This window comes from Archocentrus centrarchus, chromosome 22 (genome assembly GCF_007364275.1).
Source record: "Archocentrus centrarchus isolate MPI-CPG fArcCen1 chromosome 22, fArcCen1, whole genome shotgun sequence".
In the NCBI taxonomy this organism is placed as follows: domain Eukaryota; kingdom Metazoa; phylum Chordata; class Actinopteri; order Cichliformes; family Cichlidae; genus Archocentrus; species Archocentrus centrarchus.
In genome coordinates, this window is record NC_044367.1 from 9803674 (window position 1) to 9813291 (window position 9618).

The 9618-nt window shown below is 41.5% G+C and overlaps 1 long non-coding RNA gene across 1 annotated transcript; it reads left to right on the forward strand.

The window, feature by feature from the left end:
• The first annotated feature begins 3707 nt into the window (after positions 1-3707).
• On the forward strand, positions 3708-4235 carry LOC115801347 (uncharacterized). Its single transcript, XR_004021746.1, has 3 exons — positions 3708-3838; positions 4017-4057; positions 4163-4235. It is a non-coding gene; the product is annotated as an uncharacterized LOC115801347 (long non-coding RNA).
• Positions 4236-9618: the final 5383 nt, after the last annotated feature.

The window sequence follows — 9618 nt, forward strand, 5'->3', positions numbered from 1 at the left end:
CAGTGGTTAGATTTGGGGTGGGTCATTGTAGGCGAGGTGTGCCTTGGAGGGGCACACAAACGAACAAAGGTCAATGTCTACAAAACAAATGTGCTAAACAATGGGCGCAGTTCCTTTCTTGAGCCATGTCCAAGTGCAATCCATGTAAAAGAGAAGTTTAGTGCTCCCATCCAGCAATCTATAGATCATGCATCGGACATCATACAAACAGCTCCACCCAAGGTAACAGACAACCTGGGGCTTAATGTTTTCCAAAGAAACCCTGATGATGACAAAACAGCCTTGTCTATTGAGGACAAGATCTTTCTTGAAATTATGGACAGAGAGGTTTACATGGATAATGACAATCACTGGGTGGCGCCACTACCATTCCGTACACCACGTCCTCTACTTCCCAACAACAGAGAACAGGCCTTGAAGCGTCTCACTGTTCTGTTACGGACGCTAGAGAAAAGAAAAGACATGAAAGAGCAATTCACTGAATTCATGCAGAAAATCTTTGATAATGACCAGGCAGAAGAGGCACCACCACTCAAACCAGGGGAAGAATGCTGGTACCTACCCACATTTGGAGTGTACCACCCCCAGAAACCAGGCAAAATATGAGTTGTGTTTGACTCAAGTGCCTCATTCAAGGGTATTTCCCTAAATGACGTTCTACTTAGTGGGCCTGACTTAAACAACACACTGCTTGGGGTTCTATTGCGCTTTAGGCAGGAACAAGTTGCAGTCACCGTAGATGTTGAGCAGATGTTTTACTGCTTCAGAGTCAAAGAAAGCCACAGAAATTATCTCCGGTTTCTGTGGTTCCAAGATAATGACCGTAGCAAGGAAATCATGGAGTTTCGCATGAAGGTGCCAGTTTTTGGAAACAGTCCTTCCTCGGCTATTGCAATCTATGGTCTAAGACGGGCAGCTGAACTTGGAGAAGAAGAGTATGGCTCCAACACAAAACAGTTTGTCTTGCGCAACTTCTATGTGGATGATGGACTGGCCTCTGTGCGCAGTGAAGGTGAAGCCTTTGAACTCTTAACACGAGCAAGAAACATGATGGCAGAGTCAAATATAAGGCTCCACAAAATAGCCTCGAATGTCACTCATGTGATGAACGCATTTCCCCCAGAAGAAAGAGCAGCAGATCTCAAAGATTTGGATTTGGATGTTGACCCTCTACCTCTTCAGCGAAGCCTTGGGGTTAGCTGGAACCTGGAAAATGACTGTTTCACATTTCGCGTTGCTAAAGACAATAAGCCCTTTACCCGCAGAGGAATACTCTCTGTTGTCAACAGCCTTTATGATCCCCTTGGATTTGCTGCTCCAGTTACGATCCAGGGAAAGGCATTGTACAGAGAGTTAACAGTTGGACAGCAGGACTGGGATGAACCTTTACCGGTAGACCGGGAGGCAGAGTGGTTAAGGTGGACTGATTCACTTACCGCTCTTGAGGAGCTCCAAATCCACAGACCATTTGTTCCAGTTTCATCATCACATGCTCAGAGAAGGGAACTATGCAACTTCTCAGATGCTTCAACAATAGCAATAGCAGCTGCAGCATACCTCAGGGTCATTGACACTGGTAGCCAATGTTATGTTGGATTTATCATGGGCAAATCCAAGCTAGCACCCTCATCCGCGCACACTATCCCACGCTTGGAATTATGTGCAGCTGTATTAGCAGTGGAGTTGGCCCAAGTGATCATAGATGAAAGTGACATTGAGTTTCATGCAGTAAACTTTTATACAGACAGCCGAATAGTTCTAGGCTACATACACAATGTCACCCGGAGATTCTACGTGTATGTGGCTAACAGAGTTGCTCAGATTCACAGGTCTACCAAACCAAACCAGTGGCATTATGTCACTACTGACCAGAACCCTGCGGATCATGGGACTAGAGCTGTATTGGCAGCTCAACTGCAACAGACCACCTGGCTCTCTGGGCCTCATTTTCTCACACTATCTGACACTGAGCCAAGAGATCCAGAACAGAGCAAAGAGACTTTTGACCTTGTGCAGCCCTCAATGGATGTTGAAATTCGTCCTCAAGTGATTTGCTTAGCGACAAAAACAGAGGAAAAGGAGCTTGGATCTCACAGGTTTGCGCGTTTCTCAAGCTGGAAGTCTCTGGTAAGAGCAATCACATCACTCATTCACATTGCTAAGTCATTCTCTAAAGCTTCAAGCACCTGTAAAGGTTGGCACAGTTGCAATCTTGTAAATGCTACAGAAATCTCACAAGCAAAGACAGCAATCATCCAGTGTGTTCAAACTGAGACTTACAAAGAAGAGATTGAAAGCCTTAAAAGAGGAAAAGATATCCCCCCACGCAGTCCTCTTGGAAAGCTCGACCCCTTTATTGATGGTGGGTTGTTAAAGGTTGGAGGACGCTTACAGGCAGCAGATCTTGCAGACGTGGAGAAACACCCCTTGATAATTCCAGGTGATCATCATGTAGCTGTTCTCTTAGTTAGACATTACCACAGCCAAGTAGCTCACCAAGGCAGGCAGTTCACTGAAGGTGCTCTGCGCTCAGCAGGACTATGGATTGTTGGTGGCAAGAGACTAATTTCCAGCACACTCCACAAATGTGTCACATGTAGGAGACTTAGAGGTCGCCTAGAAGGGCAGAAAATGGCTAGCTTGCCCTCCGACAGGCTTGCAGTTGACCCGCCCTTTACTCATGTAGGCCTGGATGTTTTTGGGCCATGGAATGTCAAGTCCCATCGCACAAGGGCAAATAACATTGATTGTAAAAGGTGGGCTGTAATGTGTACCTGTCTGAGCACCAGGGCCGTCCATATAGAGGTCATAGAGGCAATGTCAACTTTGAGTTTTATAAATGCCTTACGCCGTTTCCTGTCGATCAGAGGACCTGTCAAACACTTACGGTCAGACCAAGGAACAAACTTCATTGGAGCCTGTAAAGAGTTGCAAATCGACACTCAAGGCCCAGAGATCAAAGCCTATCTAAGGGACCAAAGCTGCACCTGGACATTCAACGCCCCACATTCATCTCACATGGGAGGAGTGTGGGAGAGGATGATTGGGCTCGTTCGACGCATCCTTGATGGCTTGTTGCTGCAAACCTCAACCACCCGCCTCACACATGAGGTTTTGGTCACCCTTATGGCAGAGGTCATGGCCATAATGAACGCCAGGCCTTTAGTTCCTGTTTCAAACGATCCTGAAGCGCCTGAGGTTCTCTCTCCTGCAATGCTTTTAACGCAGAAGGCTGGTGCTGTCCCAACACCTCCTGGAGACTTTGAACTCAAGGACCTTTACAAAGCCCAGTGGCGGCAAGTGCAAGGTCTAGCGGATCACTTTTGGTAAAGATGGCGGCAAGAGTATCTTGCTACACTGCAAACAAGGCAAAAGGGGAAGGCAGAGAAGCGAAACGTCAAACAGGGTGATATTATTCTATTGAAAGACAGTCAAGTAAAACGCAATGAGTGGCCAATTGGGATTGTAGTGAAGGCCATTCCCAGTGAGGACAACAGAGTGAAAAAAGTTGAGGTTAAAATCGTAAAACAAGGTACCATTAAAACATATCTTAGGCCTGTTACTGATGTAATAGTACTTTTGTCTGAAGCTGAAACTAATGTTTAAAAAAAAAAAAGAGTGGTATATTTATTAATATACCAGACGGGGAGTGTATTGTGATACTGAGAAATGTTTATATAGAAAAGCCTGTATTCTGTTGATTTACTACCCCCTTGTGGCTGGATTTGAGTTAGGTTTCGTTTTTGTGTCAGAAAGTCAGTCAGTCGAGCATGGACTCTCACAGCATGGCAGAGAGACAGTGTTTTCAGCGTTTTTAAGCCTTGGAGTATCTTTGTCCGTAAGTTAACTAAATGTTATTGTATCTGAACATTGTTTTGATGAGAAATAACCGAGCTGTTATGTTGCCGTTCATAATGTTTCTGTGTTAGCCATAAATTAGCTAAATGTGTTTCTAGCTGCCTTAACAGCTATACATGCAAGCTAATGCTAATAAGAGATACTTTGATTGCTAACAGACGTCTGTAGCCGATTGTGTGAGCAGAAATGGGTCGACAAGGTTCACACATTCTTTCTTTAATTCGTGTGTTTATTTAAAAGGCAAAATATGCATGTAAAGTGTGCAAAATGTTGATGCATATCTTTTTTATATTTATTTTTTCAGTTTTACATAAAAGATGAAAACGTTATCAACGCCTGAAGTCTTTTTTGTCAGCTATCTGTCTAGCATGGTCCAGAACGCTTGTGCGAGGACAGAATACAACTTCTTAATGACACTGCATGAAAAGAGGATCAACAAAGTCATTTGGATTCATTGTCTGTGACCCATGAATGTCCATCTGTCCATCCGTCCGTCCATTATCTTCATCACTCACCAAATGACTGCTTCTAGCAGTCAGGCTCACTTTAATCATTTGGTGTGAGGCAGGCTACAGCCTAGAAAGGTCCCCAGTCTAACCAATAGATGTTGAGATATTTCAGTCAGAACGATTCAAAGAAGTGGGTAATCCCTGCTGTCCATAGCATATGTACTTTGTTGTTAATATCATAGTTATCATATTCTGTGATGCAGATCAACTTCGTATTTGTCATGTACCCCTTTGGGTAGCAATATTCATCTCTACAGCTGAAAGCATTTGTCTTTCCTCAGACTAATACTGAATAATATGTAAATGAGGTAATGACCTAATAATTTTTGAGGTTTTAAACAATCTGGAAACCCTATTGAAGAGACCTGATGCCAGTGATTGGTATCAAAATTCAGTTTTAGGGCCTTTGTGGATCATGTCTTCTGCTACTGAAAGAACTGTTATTCCAAGACTTTGTTTTGGCTTAAAAAGGTCAATAATTCACGTGGAGTATTGAGTAACATGTGCCCCAAGACATTTTTATTTCTGTAATACAACACTTTTATTTTATTCTAAAAAAAAAAAAAAAAAAAATCCCCATGGCAGGCAGCAAATTCTGAATTGAACAGAACGTTTTTGTTTATTTCTTTACTCATGTTAAGTGTCACATGAGAGCAAACTCAGGGATGTTATTGCAACATTACCTTCAGAATGGTGACCAAATGTGTTCATTTTGTTCACTCCCCTGTGATTAATGTGAATATTTGAATAAAATATATTCCTTTTTGCAGACAGACTCTGTTATGATTGTGTCACAAGGCAATAGAAGGATATTAGTCACCTTACAGGTCTGCTTTTCATCGTACTGATCTCATGTCTTTAAAGAGTGCCATTTTAAACTGTGACATTTTGAGGGTCAAAAAACATCTTCTGTGGCAAAAATAGTGAAATATTATATTGCAGCTGCACTTTAATAATAAATTAATATGGTATTTAAAATGCCTGATGTGTGTTTGGCTAATGTAAGCCTCAAGAAAAACACAAACATTAGAATTTCTGGGAATATATAATAAACACTCACTGGCCACTTCGTTATGAATGCCTGTTCGCTTACTTGTTAACGCAAATATCTAATCAGGCAACAACATGGCAGCAACTCAGTCCATCCAGACATGTAGACATAGTTAAGACAACCTGCTGAAGTTCAAATCAAGCATCAGAATGGGGAAGAAAGGTGATTTAAGTGAATTTTGAGTATTGCATGTTTGTTGGTGCCAGTCTGGCTAGTCTGTGGGAGTTTCCCGCACAACTATCTGTAGGGTTTATAGAGAATGTTCCAAAACAGAGAAAATATCCAGTGAGTGGCAGTTTTCTGGGTGAAAATGCCTTGTAAGATTAGAATGGCCACTAACTCAAATAATCGCTCATTCCAACCAAAATATGCAGAAGAGCACTGCTATCAAACCTTAAAGCAGAGGGGCTACAGCAGCAGAAAACCATGCTGGGTGCCACTCCTGTTTGTGAAAAAATGAAACTGAGGCTGTAGTTGGCACAGGCTCACCAGGCCTAATAATCTTTACTTCTTTCAGAAGTAAAGATTATTGCCTGGTTTGATGAGTCTTGAGTTCTATTGCAACCTTCAGATTGTAGCATCAGAATTTAATGTAAACGAATTCTGAAAATTTGTCTACACATGTTTTTCATGGAAAAAATGAAAGTCTGAAGCCATATTGCTTGTATCAGGCTGCTGCTGATTGTGTAATGGTGTGGGGGATATTTTCTTGACATACTTTGGGCCCCTTAGTACTAATAAACATCATAAATGCCACAGCCTATCCATCTTCTGATGGCTGCTTCCAGCAGAATAACATCTCATGTCTCGAAGCTCAGATTACCTCAAACTGCAATAAGTTCACTGTACTCAAGCGACCGCCCCATTCACCACATCTCAATCCAATACAGCACCTTTAGGATGTGGTGGAACGAGAGATTGCCATCATGGATGTGCAGCCAGCAAACCTGCAGCGACTGTGTGAGACCATCGTGTCAACACGGACCAAAATCTCCGAGGAATGTTTCCAACACCTTGTTGAATCTGTGCCACAAAGAATTAAGGCAGTTGTGAAGGCAAAAGAGGGCCCAACCCAGTACTAGTAAGGTGTGCCTAATAAAGTGGCCAGTGTGTGCATATAATATATATCTGAATTCTACAAATGCAATACAAACTCAAGAATACTCTTTCATAACAATCAAACTGAAAGAAATTTACATACTGTGGGAAAGCGTGAGCTTAAAATAATTTAAGATAGTATATCAAGTTTGAATTTGCAAAGAATCATGGCATCCCTTAGTAGATTTAACTACAAATGATTTAAAAATAAACATTTGTATTTTCTGAGATAGTGCTAGTGTGTGGTTGTCTCTCTGTGCTGGTTTGAGCTGTACCCTGGCGTTCTATGATGAGAGAGTTTTGAGCTCCCTGTGAATCTGTGTTGGATAAACAGTTAAGGGAAAATGGATGGATGGACGGATGGATGGATGGACGGACGGACATCTAAAACACCCATGTTTTTTCTTATGTAACATGTTGCTCCAGACATTTAATTGCATCCATTTTAGAATCCATGCTGTATGTTTTCTCATGCGAAGAGCAGACATGCTCCAAGGGAATTTACATGGTACAGGGTACAATTTCATGGAGAGAAGCCATGGAAAATCTCCTTATTAAGGAGGATAATTTAGCTTCTGCGGTTGTCTTATTCAGTATTTCTCTTGTTGTGTCTGTTTACAATGGGGCTTTAACAGACAGTGAATAATTTCGATGTTGATGAGTGGAACATTTTATCAAATTCTGATGTGTTTATGGCTGTGCCCGCTTCCACTTATTAATATAATGAATGCAGTCATCCTCTGGGAGGAAAAAGACAAACCACAGGCCTGTTCGTGCACAAGCTCAAAATTCAGTATAAACCCTCAGGACTACAGTGTCTTAAATAATGGGATTTCTTTTTTTTTTTTTTTTTGGGGGGGGGGGGGGGGGGGGGGGGGTTATTGGCAATAGTAATATGCCAGCTGAGCACAAAAGCCAGGTGAGGTTTTGTTTTTAACTGGTTGAGATTATTTCATTTATTTTAAAGCATGCCACAAATTTTGGCCAAATTGGTGCATAACTCATGACATTATACATCTATTATGTAAGCTAATTAAACCCCTTTTAGACACTAACAGATTTTAAATAATAAAAGCAGTGATTTGAGACTATGTATCGGTCACTCTGATCAGTAAAAAAGTCAGCTACTCTCTTGACCCTTCATTTTGGTCTTTGCCAGCTTCTGAGAATTTCTGGAATTAAGTGGTGATTCTGAGAGACCCCCTTTGCATTATCAGAGAAAACATATCAAATGTTTAAACTGAGAAAATGCACATTTTTTAAAGAAAAATATGATCTCATTTTGAGTTTCATGGCAGCAACACAACAACAAAAAAAATGCAGCATTAAAAGGAAACAGCAACAGGAACAATTTTCAACTAATTTGATTGGCTACAGGCCAGTGCAATGCTTGGGTATAAAAAGAACATCTTAAAGAGGCTGAGTGTCACAAATCTGCAAAAAAATTGCATCTATAAATTGTGGAACAATTTGAGAATCATGGTCCTTGATTTAAAATTGTGGCAACTTTGAATATCTCAGCATCTAAAGTACATAATATCACAAAACAAATCTGAAAATCTGAAGAAATCTCTCTGTGCGAGGAACACGCCTGAAAATAAGCGAACATCTCGTCTCAGGACCAAAGTTCTTTTAAAATGGAATGACGCAAAGTGGAAAACTGTGTCAAAATTTAAAATTCTTTTTGGAAGGATGAGGTGTCCCCTGGATTAAAGAAGAGAGGGCCCATATGGCTTGTTTTCAATGCTGAGTTCAAAAATCTGCATTTAAGATGCTTGGGCATCTGGAAAGGCAACATCGATGCTGAAAGGTCAATACAAGTTTTAGAGTAACATATGCTCCCAACCAGATGACATCTTTTTCATGGAAGGCCTTGCATATTTCAGCAAGACAATGTTAAACCACATACTGCATCTATTACAACAGCATGGCTTCATCATAGAAGAGTCTGGGTGCTGAACTGGCCTGCCTGCAGTCCAGACCTTTCACCAACTGAAAACGTGAAAAGAAATATATGACAAAGAAGACCCATAACAGGTGCCTGGGTAGCTCAGTGGTGGAGCAGGCGGCCACATGTATATGCCGCCTTGTGGTGCGGGAGACATGGGTTTGAGTCCCGGCCTATCGACAGCTTGCCTGCGTGTCCCCCCCCAGCTGTTCTCCTAGGTTCCCAGACATTTAGAGAATAGGTTTTAACCGAAACTGTTTAAGCTAGAAAAACTAGATCCAGGCAAAAGGCAACATGTCATCCTCTGTGTGTGGGCTGATCATCAAAGCATATATTGATTTTGTCATAAGTCAAAGAATAGCTGATAAGTAGCCAGCTCTTGAGATCTGAATCTATGCATATGTTAAAATGTGTTTTCCTTTTAACTAATGAGACATAATGGCAATTACGGAGTGCAATAGTGTCCTTTGATTTAATCTATGTAATGTCTTTTATCAAGTGCTTTTACAGGAACCACAAAGCGAAGTATTGCCTACCAGCCTGCCAGCATTGGTTTGACTTAGGCTGAATGGTGACTTCAAGCAAACTCACAAACAGCCACTGTGCAGTAATCTGTGAACCTCAGACATGACGTGTCGGAGACAACTTATCCATTGAAAAAGCTTCAAATGTTTATTAATGAGCCCTTCAGACTCACCACAGTTATGTTGCTGGATGCTTTGAAAGACATGATCTAATTCCATAAACCTCTCAGGCTGTCAGATTACAGCTTTACTATTCCCTGCGCAGCCTGCAGATCACTTTGCACTGTCATCAAAGATGGTATTGTCACAGATGTTAATCGTCATAATAGATCAGGGGTATTTGAGAGTGAGGTAGTGGTCGCACTCACTGAGTTCTCCTGGCTCGCCGAGGAAGTTGTGTTGGAAATATTAACATTATGGTGAGTGCAAATGCAAGTCAAAATCATTAACAGTCTGATACCCAGCCGCTGTGGTATGGATATATCTTTTGCAGTGTCTCAAGAGCAAAATCAACACAAAGGCAGTGAAGCTATCAGCGCACTAAGTCATCTAGCAGAAGGAAATTGGTTTTCTAATGTCTACAGAGAGGTTTGAGCAGAGATATGCTCAATGTTTTCCATGACTGCATGT